The 11,080-nt window shown below is 48.9% G+C and overlaps 1 long non-coding RNA gene across 1 annotated transcript; it reads left to right on the top strand.

The window, feature by feature from the left end:
• The first annotated feature begins 2,232 nt into the window (after positions 1-2,232).
• Positions 2,233-6,653, top strand: LOC127023516 (uncharacterized). Its single transcript, XR_007767450.1, has 3 exons — positions 2,233-2,310; positions 3,618-3,694; positions 5,536-6,653. It is a non-coding gene; the product is annotated as an uncharacterized LOC127023516 (long non-coding RNA).
• Positions 6,654-11,080: the final 4,427 nt, after the last annotated feature.

Raw genomic sequence — 11,080 nt, 5'->3', positions numbered from 1 at the left:
AGTAGTGCAACCACCATGACTGACCAAAGTAGTAGTAGTACAACTAGCGGTAACCATCTAAGAGCTCCAGCAGCTCAAAGGAGTGAAGACTTATTGTTCAGTGCTTGTACAAATGCAGGGAAAATGGGCATGCCCTTCCCTGTAGACCTGATGGGAAGCTACAGGTGGGTGTAAACAGCCAAGAAGAAGAATTAAAGTGGGAGTAATATTGTACGGGCAGTAGTCACAGCACACACTGGTGCTGAGGCTTTGTTTTTCCCTTTTATACAGAAATCATTGGAGAAGGGGAGTGTTAAGAAAGGATTTAAAGGAGGTAGCTGTGACTACCTTTGAAGCTTGGGGTAGGGTGGAGGGTGAAGGATGGTTTCTGAGCTGGGCAGATTGGAAGCAGCAGCTGATGACTTACGTTCACTCACCTCCAGTGCCAGTCCTGGAGAGTGAAATGGGGATCACCCTGAAGGTGCTTCTGTCTGAGGTGGGGGACACCCAGCGGGGATTGCAGAGACGGATGACCAGGTAAATACAAGCAACCGAGAAAAAGATCTTTTCAGTAGCAGAAGATCTTTTCAGCCCAAGCAGAACCTGGATATAAGGTCATAGCTGAGCTGAAAGCCGTAGAAACAGAGCTTTTCTGCCCTAGAGTTTTACGTGAGTTGGCTAATTGCTGTAGATCACAATCTGCTGTAAAAACACACCTTGCTTTCAACAAAGACATGTTCTTAAACATATTTTCAAAAGCCAAGAATGCAATGCTGGACTAAAAAAGCTCCCAGACTTCCTTTCTGTGAACCCCTCACTCTTGGATTGCTGAATGTCACTCTCCCAGTGATACTGTCCTTGGGAGGGTTGAATAAACTTATAGTCCCCCTGTGTCTGTATAAAACATCATCACCAGAAGAAGCGGAGGGAGGGACATGAAATGTCCTGTCCTCCACAGAGTCCGGCTCCAACTGGCTTCCATAAGCATTGCTCTTCAGGAGAGAAAATAAATGAGGCTTTCAAAATTGTTTTACTTGATTCATTTCATTCTGGGCTAGAGTAGGGCAAATAGACAGTGGGAGGACTTCACTGATAAAGTACTTTTTTTTTCCAAAGCAGAGAATACCAGAAGATAACACAACAGTAAATTACTGCATATTTTAAACCCTTGTAGCTAAACATTCCCTTTTGGGGCTGCGCCAGGTATCTCGCGGTGCCAGTGAAAATGGGATACAGATGTCCACTTGTTTGGATGGAGACGCTGCAATAATTCATGCCTGCTACAAATGATAGGATGCCTCGTGCTTACAAAAGAATACCCTGATCTTTTTGTCAGTAATAAGAAAATATATTCTCTGTACCTATATTAAGGAAAATCAGGCCTGTAAAAACTGTGAAGCATGTTTTTTCAGTTTCCAAAATGTAACTTCTGTTGTAGGGACGCAGCCTGTGCTACTGCCACAATACCAACCCAAGGGTGTCATCACTCAGAGGGGAGTGAATCAGTGTCTGGGACAGGTACACGGAGTGTTAAATACCTGCTGCTAAATGTGCATGAACAGAGGACCTGAGCTTGCAGAACAGTGGAGCTTTGGGATGTTGTGTCTGAGACTTTTTTTTTTTTTTTTTTTTTTTACACAACTTTAGCTTTGAATACTTGCTTATTTTTGTAAGATGAATTCAGGTGTTTTTAAAATGTTACCTCTGAGTTTGAACTCGCTGGTGGTGAAAATAGTCTCATTAAAGTCCATGGTAACAGTGTTCAGGAATGTGATCTGTCCATTTTAATGGACGATATGGAAATGGGAGCTGTATACCCCAAAAATACATAGGGATGGGATAGGGAGAAAGAAGAGCTGAGCCATTCACACTGCAACATAACAGCAGGGCTGACACTCACCTTCTGCTTTTTCATGTGTAGCAGATAACTGCAAAACTGGCATCTGCCAAAAGAATTTGTTAGCATACCTGAATACTTGCACCGCTGGTTTCCCCCTGTTGTGCTCCTGTCAGGAGAGGTACAAACAGGTTCACACCTGCTGTATAGCTTCAGGTTGAAGGAATGCATGTGCAAATTTGGCAGGTAGAAATTGCGCTCTTTAAATTAGTCTCCTGAATTTAAAGCTCAAGAGTTCTTGAAATCGGAGCTCTCTGCTTTCCCTGCCTGCTGTTCTATTTTTCACTTTCTTCTTGCAATGCCCATATTAAAATGAAGATTTTTAAAAAAAAATTTTTTTAATCTTCTTAGTTCATTTTCATGGTGGAGCTGTAACTGAATCCAAAATCACACTTCTGGGAATCCAGCACCAATGTTGTATGAAGGTTTTAAAGGTATGCACAGTTTTTTCTCTCGCTCCCCTGAATTTTACTTTCTCAGTAATTTTTATGAAGTGGGTTTGGGCTTGACACAACTGGCACAGTTTGGGCTGTAATGACTTATTCTTCTGGTTTATTTGGGAGGCGTTTAACCATTTGCTCACCTTTCTCAAGTTGTCGGTTGACTTTTAACTGAAAAATCTCATTTTGAAACAAAAAAACCCTGAAAATCTTTTGATTCAGTAGCACTTAAATGCAGTGCTTTATTTCTCTAATTTTTTTTCAACTGTTTTTCTTGGCTTAAACCACTCACCAGATTTTTTTCCAATTTAATAAAAAGTTTTGGCATTCTGAAATGGCATCTTCTGCAGGACTAACTGTTAACTGATTGTTTTTCCCTGATACTGTCTACTACATTGAATTTTTCACATCAGTGCAGACCGTGGACAACCCTAGCTAGCCCTATATATTAGGGTAGTGATTTTACAGTCCTCATCAATATGCAGACCTTTCAAAACTTTCCAGGGGAAATGTGGATCCCTGGATAGCAAATTACCAGCTGCTACCAGCTGAATACCTTTTCTCATATCTCTGTGGACTCCTTGAAGTCCCCAGGCCCCCAGAAGTTCACGGAGCAGAGCTAAAAACTACTTCAGGTTTGCTCCCACTTGCTCACATAATGTAGTAGTTTAGCAAATACGCGCTGCCCCACTGGTATTTCTTCAGTGGAGCTAGTCTCAGCCAGAAATAAAGGCAGGGTCTATTTTTTTCTTCTGTAAGTATGTTCTAAACATGAATTTCCATGAGTTTCCAACATAAGACCTATATCTGCATGGTAAGTAGAGTCACTTTCACTTGCAAATGAGGTTGGATCTGCTAAAAAATCTGCTAATTTGCAATAAAAATAGCATCCATCTTTGCTCTGCAAATATAGCCTCTTTGAAAACTGTCCCATTTTCAGAACTGTAGCAGCTTGTAGGATGGGAGAAAGGGGAAGGAGGAAATACCTTGCATTTGAAGTCACTTCGTATTTCTCCAGGACTATTTCACACACCTTTAGTCATTATGTTGCGTTTTATGTTGTCACATTAATTTTCACAGCAACAGACTGATATAAACAGTGTGACTGCACTGCAGAAGCAAGGGAAGCTGGATTGATTGGAAGGGAGAAGGATTTGTTCAGACATAAATATCTCCTGCCATATTGAGGGGAGTTTAAAAAAAAAAAAAAAAATGGCCAGCCAAGAAACTGCTTTTTTGTAGGAACGTTCTGTTTCTCTCTTTTTCTTTTTTTTTTCTTTTCTTTTTAATGCGTGCTTCAGTGTGAGAGACCAAGAACAAGGGGGAACCGAGTGGCTATTTAATGAGTCCGGGATGCTGAATGCAGCTGCTCTTTCAGGTGGGTGAAACTGCAAGGAATGGAAGACAAGGAAGGTGAACATGTATGCAGAAGATGGTATTAAATCAGGAGGCCTGGTCATGTAACGTCTTGTTGGGGAAACTGCTGACTTTCTTGCAAGTTAAATGCTTGAAGGAATTGCAGAGTTAGGCTCCAAGAAAATGAGGGCATACACCAAAAAATCAGCACCTAAGCACACAAACAGGTGAAAATACCAGGTGCAGAGAGGAAAGCCAGTGCAATGCCTTCTATCCCAATCTTCCTGCGCCGAGTGAAGGATGCAGAGATTGCATAGAGAAGAGCAGGTATTGTTGTACCTATAGAGCAACGCCTACCTGGCCATCACTTTTATCCCCAATGTACTGGGTCGCTATATGCATGTCTCTAGGGCTCCAGACTTTCAGAAACCTCCCGTAAGGGCAGGATGAGATGGATTTCTTGCTGCGTAGTTTCCCATCTCACCTGTTGGTGATGTTTCCTATGAGGAAGTCGGTGCTCTGGGGACTAGGAAATGTGTGGCATCGATCTAGGATTTCAGAGTAGTGTAGAAAGTATCAGTAGTATCTTCTAAGATTACATTTGTAGGACTAACACCTTGAGTATTTTGGGCTAGAGCTTGTGGACTGGTATAAGAAAATAAATCCACCTGTAAGGAGGTATGAGGAAAAGTCCCAGTATCTGATCAGAGGTTTTGCCAATGAGGGTGGCATGGGTTGCAGCTCTGAGAATGCCTTACTCCTCACACTTCTCCTGTGCTAAGGCCAGCTGTGATGGGTCACACGGGGCTTTGCACAGCATCTGAGCCTTGAACTGAGGTTTCCGCTTGGTATGCCCAAGTTTGACACCAAAAGCCTTGGGTGGAAACTTGCCTATGTCTGGATGGTTTGCAGCAGGCAAAACTCTTAAAAGAAGAACAGCTAATTGCATAATCATAATGGCACATACAGTACTTGAGAGAAGCCCTTAATTTCTGCTGTGGTGGATCTGGAAATTCACCTCTGGCCATGCTCAGCAACATCTATCCCCAGTCTCTGAAGAGCACGGACCAAGACGAGCTTTTTGGCCCTTTTCTTCTGAGAAAGAGCCACTAATGTCTTCAGTTTGAGCACATTATTATTTTTTTAACAAAAGAGCATGGTACAGTTCTATACACCAGTTGGAAGCAACGTGATTTGTGTCATGAATACCAATATGCGTTTGACAGTATCCTATAAATTCAACACGTTTTGAAGAGCGTTAACAAGAGTTGTAGGAACCATACTTAAATTCTTCCCCTACTTTCCCCCCCCCCCCCCCCAATTAAAAGAAAAGGAAGCTAGCAAGAGTCTGTATTTGTATCCAAAACAAATATGGCTTGGGTCACGGCAAAACTTCTGCACGCTGTGCTAGACCTGGGTCTACAGCGCATTCGTTGATTTTTGTCTCCATGAATCACCCTAAAGCTATAGGCAACAAAAGCTGAAGCTATGTAGATGTGATTTCTAGTTCATTTGTTGTTCATTAGAAAGATTTTCTCTCTCTTATTTGCGGCACCCCTGCTGCTGCGTGTTCATTAGGAGAATGGAATGTATTCCAAATATTTCCTAGCTCTGGCAGGGCAGATGGTGGAAAGTGATTTTCCAAACTCTTCTGGAAAAGGGGGGAAAAACCACACCCAAATAACCCCAAGTCACCCCCTGCACACCAGAAGAATTCGGTATTTCTGAGTGCAGACGTGCCGTACACTTTCTGTCTCTCTGGTTGTACAGTGCTGTGTGTCGGAGTGGTGGGAAGTGTGTATGAATGGGAATGTATCACATTACATGTGGGATGTTAGCAAGGCTGGGATTTTTTTTTCACAGGAAACTGCATTTGCAAAGAGCACACAGCAACATGCAGTATCCTAAAAGATGTATGTGAAGGAGTGAGCAAGATTGATTTCCCTAAATCTTCTGGGCAACCCAATGCCTAAGGGAATCCCAGGGAGGGAGGACAGAGCCCGGGCCACACTCCAGTTTCTACGTCCAGCCCTGCGCAGAGGCATGAGGCAAACTGGAAGCTCCTCAGACGCCCCGTCCCCATCCCCTGCCCTTCGCCAGCGCGGGCAGAAGGATGTCCAAGTGCTCAGACAATGGTGGAGGAAGCAGCTCTGGCTGCATTTCCCTTCTGCTCCCTGGGGAGTCCGGGGAGCACACAAGCCAGGGCCAGATTTAGCTCTTGGATCCACATGAAACATCTCTGTGCTGACTGCTCCCTTCCTTCATGCTCAGCCTCTTGTCATGGGAGTGGAAGTCGCACACACACACAAGGGGAACAGAAAAGCCGAGTCAATATGCAGCAGGCAGAGCCAGGAACACAATGCGGGCGAAACAAAGAGCGGGGCTGTATTTACTGCCTTCCCGGTGGCATTCGCTTCTCGTGCTTGGAGCTGGTTTCCTCTTTTCATGAGCCTCTTGACCTACAGATCCCTCTCCTCGGCAGACAGACCCCAAAGCCCTGCGGCTGGATCCTTATGCCTCTTCAGATCAAACCAGCAAAACACTTTGAACACAGAGCCTGAACTGTGTGTTTGCATCAAGGCTTTAAGCTCCTTGGCGCTGGCACCCGGGGTTCCTATTTGTTTTCCAACTCCTGAGGACAGCAGTGGTGCTCTCTAAGTCAATACAAACAAACCAAGAGAGGCTTGAGGCAGCGCAGCAGAGCTTACCCAAGCACCGCCGTCCCTGGGACTGTGCCGTGCTCTAGCCCGGGGAAGGTGCCTCTGGCACTGATTTGGGCTGTCAGCTCAGGCCAGCACCCCCAAAATCTCACACACAGAAACCTGGCAGAACAAGGAACTTCCTCAAAAGAAGGGCATCAATTGCCCCATCTGTGCCACCGAGACACCCAGCTTTGGAGGGAGGCACTTTGACAGCTGCTGTAAAAACCCATCAGATTTTCAAAGCCTGCTATTAGTGATGGATTTTCAAGTCCCCTCTTTCTCCAGGCACTCTCGCGTTGCAGAGTGCGTAGGTGCAGGTGGAGGTGTTGGGGCCCCTCACTTGATTCATTTCCACAGCTGGGCCTTCGGGTGCAGATGTGCGCACAAGCGGTCCACAAGCAGACATTTGAAAAGGCACCGAGAAAGGACGCACCCGCCGAGCACGAGGCAGGAGACCCCTCTGAGCCTGCGTTCATCTTTCCGGCAACTCTATTCCGTGGCATCCAACCTTTCTGTAGGCTCAGTTAAGTGTCAGTACAGTAGTGCCGTGCACGTTGTGCGACAGCTTTGCGGAAGCGGGGTTGTGAAACGGATGCCTTCTGTAGCCGCCGTGACCTTAAAACCCATTGCTCGGTCACCCAGCAGAAAAAATCAGGAGAATTCCTTCCGAACAGCCAAGCGCAGGTGCCCTTCGGGAGCTGGCTTTTCCTTTTTGGCTAGCCAGAGCTTCCGCTAGCCAGGACTGTCTCGCCGCCCGCACTGTGTCAGCCGAGATTCAGGAATTTGTCTAACCTACATCTAATACCTAAACCTATATTTTTCACAGCCTGACAGAGTTTTAAACTCCTCTCCATCAGCTATGGCCAGTATGGCCATTCAGAGATGAGCCGTGGCATTGATTCATCAAGACTCCTGTTAATTTGTTTTTGCTCAATTATTGCAATATATTTGATTCCCAATTATTATGCTCTGGAGTCAAGCTTCCTTTAGGTAATTTACAGTGTAGCCTACGTATGTGTAAAAAATTTATCGCAATCGTGTTTTTAATTAAAATGCATACGATAATACCAAAAGGAGAGAGGGGGAGGAAGGGAGGGAACCCAGATTAAGTTTTTAATTGTTTTAATAGTGAGATTTGTTTCAGTGAGAACAGGGCATATTGGTTTCCTTGGAAACATTGGCGATGTATTAGCTGTATAAAATCTAGCATAAAAGATTTGTGAAAGTGAAGCTTTTAGGTTTTAACTGATATTGTAACTCTTTTCATTTGGAAAAATCAGATTCACACGTGGCCCCTGGAGTCCCAAAAAGGTGTCTTAAGATTTTGTGTTTTCTCTTAAACCTTAGAATTAATAATTTCACATATTATCAGAATCATTAGAAATCTAAAACTGCAGTAACAACAACAACAAAAAAAACCCCTTCAACAATTCAATATCCCTGATTCATACGATTTAATTAGATGTGCCTGTAAATTCTCTTTGTGCCAAGCAGTACCAGGCTCAGGCAAGACTCCATGTGATTTGGCAAAGAAGTACAAAAATTTGGCTTTTTAAACGTTCCAGTAAAACTAGAGATTATTGGTAATGGAGCAGTAGGTGATGTTTTATATACACCCCATGTTCACTTATTTTATTGTACACAACACTGATACCTGAATATACAATATACAATGCACTCTAGCCAGCTTCAAGTTCAGAGAATCACTGTAGCTGCTGCTAACAATCTGGCCTCACACGATGTCTTCGATGCCTCTGTTTTTCCTGGCGCATGTCTTAGGAAACGGAGTACCCCCGGTGAGCCTCATCCCCCGAGACAGCACGTCGGGTTTGGGGCTACAACACCCCAAGGCACCACAGGAGGTCAAATGTACATTTTAAGGTTTTTCTCATCTGAAGTTAAAACATTTTCTTTTCATTCTCTCTGAAAATCAGGCTCCCAAATTATCAATTTTGTCTCTTTCGTGTTAGAAAATAAAGCCTTGTAAGGGAGGATGCAGCTCTCTGCAGTCGAGTGGAATCGAAACAACCAATTTTAATATATGTGATTCACCTCTGAGCCCAAACTGTGATGATAGAGTGCATCTGGAGATCGAATACTGCAAAAACTTTCTCTTTTAAACAAAAGGGGGGAAAAAAGACTGCAGATAAAGTACCAGATGTAGGATTTTGGACTATCAGAGAAGAGAATGGATGGCTTGGTTTTAGCACGTAAGACTAATCACTCAGTTGAAATCATTTCAGCAGCTGAGTAAATAGACTTACGGAAAAGGCATTTATGGGAGCATTTGTGTTCCAGGATCCTCCCTCTTTCCTAGTCCTCCTGTTTGTTTGTTTTTCTGTCTCTTCGGTGTTGAAGCTTCCCAGTTAACAGGTTTATTAGGTAGTGATGATGGTGTCAAATGTGCAGCTAGGCAATCCACATGGCCCCTCGACTGCACCGCAGCCGTATGGGCTGAGCAAATGGAGTGCAAGTTCAACAGCCTGTCCATGAACAATGGGCCTCTCTGCAGCAGTGGGGCTGTTCAGCTGCGTGCTTGGCTCGCCGCCACCCAAAGCCATGACCACTCGAGCACAAGCTCAGCCTGTACCACACACACACACGCATCTTGTCAACTTTTCCTTCTGTTCCAGTGTAATTCCCATCAGCAGCACCCAGCTCGCTGCCCGCGCGTGTCCCAGCAAGCGGCTCGGGCCCGTCCCAGACGACGTTCCTCATCCTAAACTAAAGCCTAAACGAAAACAGAGTTCAAGGGCACGGTCCTGGCAGCGCAGCAGACTCTGCAGGCCCCGCCGCTGATGTCTGTGCACAGACCGGGCTCCGGCACCAGACCCCTGCAAAGGGAACGTGCGAGTCCGTGGCCGCGCCGGGTGCGGGCAGAGCCCTGCCTGCCAGTCCCTCCCGCGGCTCCCGAGTCCCTGAGAGACGCTGCTGTATGCTAGCCCCTACTGCGTACTACGGACGCGTAACCTGGCTTCGTTAACCTGCGCAGGAAGCGTTGGAAGCGCCGTGGGTGCAGTGACACGCACCCCACGCACACACAACGTTTAACTTGCACCCTTCTCCCCAGCACGGGCGCCACAGACACCCCAGCGCCGCAGCTCCTGGCGGTCGGGACAGCCCCGTCACCCGCACACCGCCCCCCACACCCGAGCGCCCCGGGCAGGGCCCGCAGCTCTCCCGCTGGGTGCGGGGCGCGGGCGCCCGCCGCCCCCGGCCCTGGCTCTTTAAGGCGGCGGCGCGGGAGGGCGCGAGCTGCGCCTTTGTCACGGCACCGGGTCACCGCGCGGTCACGGCCCGCCCCACGTGAAGTTAGAGCCCACATGGCCGGGCGCGCCCCACCTCCCTCCGCTGACTGGCTGCCTTGCGCCCGGCGGCCGGGTCCCCCACTTCTGATTGGCTGAGCGCGCCCGTCATTTATATGCGGAGGGCGGGGGAAACGCCCGTCCGTGACACCGGGCGCCGTCGGGGGCCGCCCCCGCGGCGTCGGGGGGGGGGGGGGAGGATTTAAAGGGGCAGAGCCCCGCCGGGCGCGTGGCGTGGGCTGCTGGGCTTGCGTGGGGCGCCCGCGCGAGGGGGTTTCTGCTCTGCGGGCCCGGGCTGGCAGGCGCGCGTTCCAGGCCGCCCGATTCCGCCTGGTTTTCGATGCGAGCCCCGCGCGGGCGTTACCGGGGAGAGCCGGAACAGCCGCGTGGGAGCGGGGCGGAGCCTCTGCGCCCCCCGGGGCCTGCGCGCCCGCGGGAGCGGCTGCTGCGGGCCGGGAGGGAGCCTTAGCTCCCGCCCCGCGGGGGTTTGCCCCGCGGCGTGCTGTGCCCCGTGGGGCCCCTGGCACCAGCCGTGCCCTCCCTGCGCCGCGCCGCACCGCCGGCCCCGGCAGCGGCGGGCGGGGAGCCTCCCCCAGCCCCCGTGGCGGGCCCGGGCGGGCGGTGTGAAGGCGTTTGCCTGGGCGTGAGGTGCAGGGCCCGGGTGGGGGTAGCGCACCAGGGGTAGCTCAAACCAGCGCCCGGGCAATGAAGCCCTTGTGGGTACCCCACACCCCACCCGGGCACGCGGGTGAAGCTGGGAGGAGGGCGAGGGCTCGCCCCGTGCTGAGCACCGGATGGCGTTTCAAGGCAGGGGCATCTCCAGAGCCTCCATCTCGGGGCCCTTCCCCGGAGCAGGCACGCAGGGGCTCCGTGGGGCGATGCCGGAGCAGGGAACGGTGTTGGGCTGGGGCGGCTGCGGAGCGGTGGCAGCAGTTGGGCCTGCTGGGAAGGGCAGGGGCGGCCGAGCGGTACCTGTGTTTGCCCCGGCAGGGCAGGGCTGCCCGGCTCCCTGAGAGCTCCAACCCGTTTGCGTGTGTCAAGGCAGAAAAATGCAGAACAGAGCCTGGGTGTCTCTGATCTCACCTTTCGTGCAAGAACCAAAAGAAACTAAACACAGAGCAATTGTTTTTTGGCAAAGAGGAGTATGTTCCTGTGTACGTATGTATTTAACCATGTATGTGAGTGCATGTGGGTGTATATGGGCATCACATAAGGACAGTTCAATCCGTGAACTGTTTGCAGCTGCTCCACTTCTGAACTGCTCTACAGAACGAGCCTGGCAGCGAAGCTGCTGCGAGTGGTTCAGAGCTGGCTTTCGGAATTACTCAAGTGCTTCCTTGGATGAGCTCGAAGTCTTCACTTCGGTATGTCAGCTCTCAGTCGGGGAGTTCAGGGTCACCT

The sequence above is a fragment of the Gymnogyps californianus genome, chromosome 17 (genome assembly GCF_018139145.2).
Source record: "Gymnogyps californianus isolate 813 chromosome 17, ASM1813914v2, whole genome shotgun sequence".
Taxonomy (NCBI): domain Eukaryota; kingdom Metazoa; phylum Chordata; class Aves; order Accipitriformes; family Cathartidae; genus Gymnogyps; species Gymnogyps californianus.
Note: the sequence above shows the minus strand (reverse complement) of the source record. Positions and strands in the feature narration are given on the sequence as shown.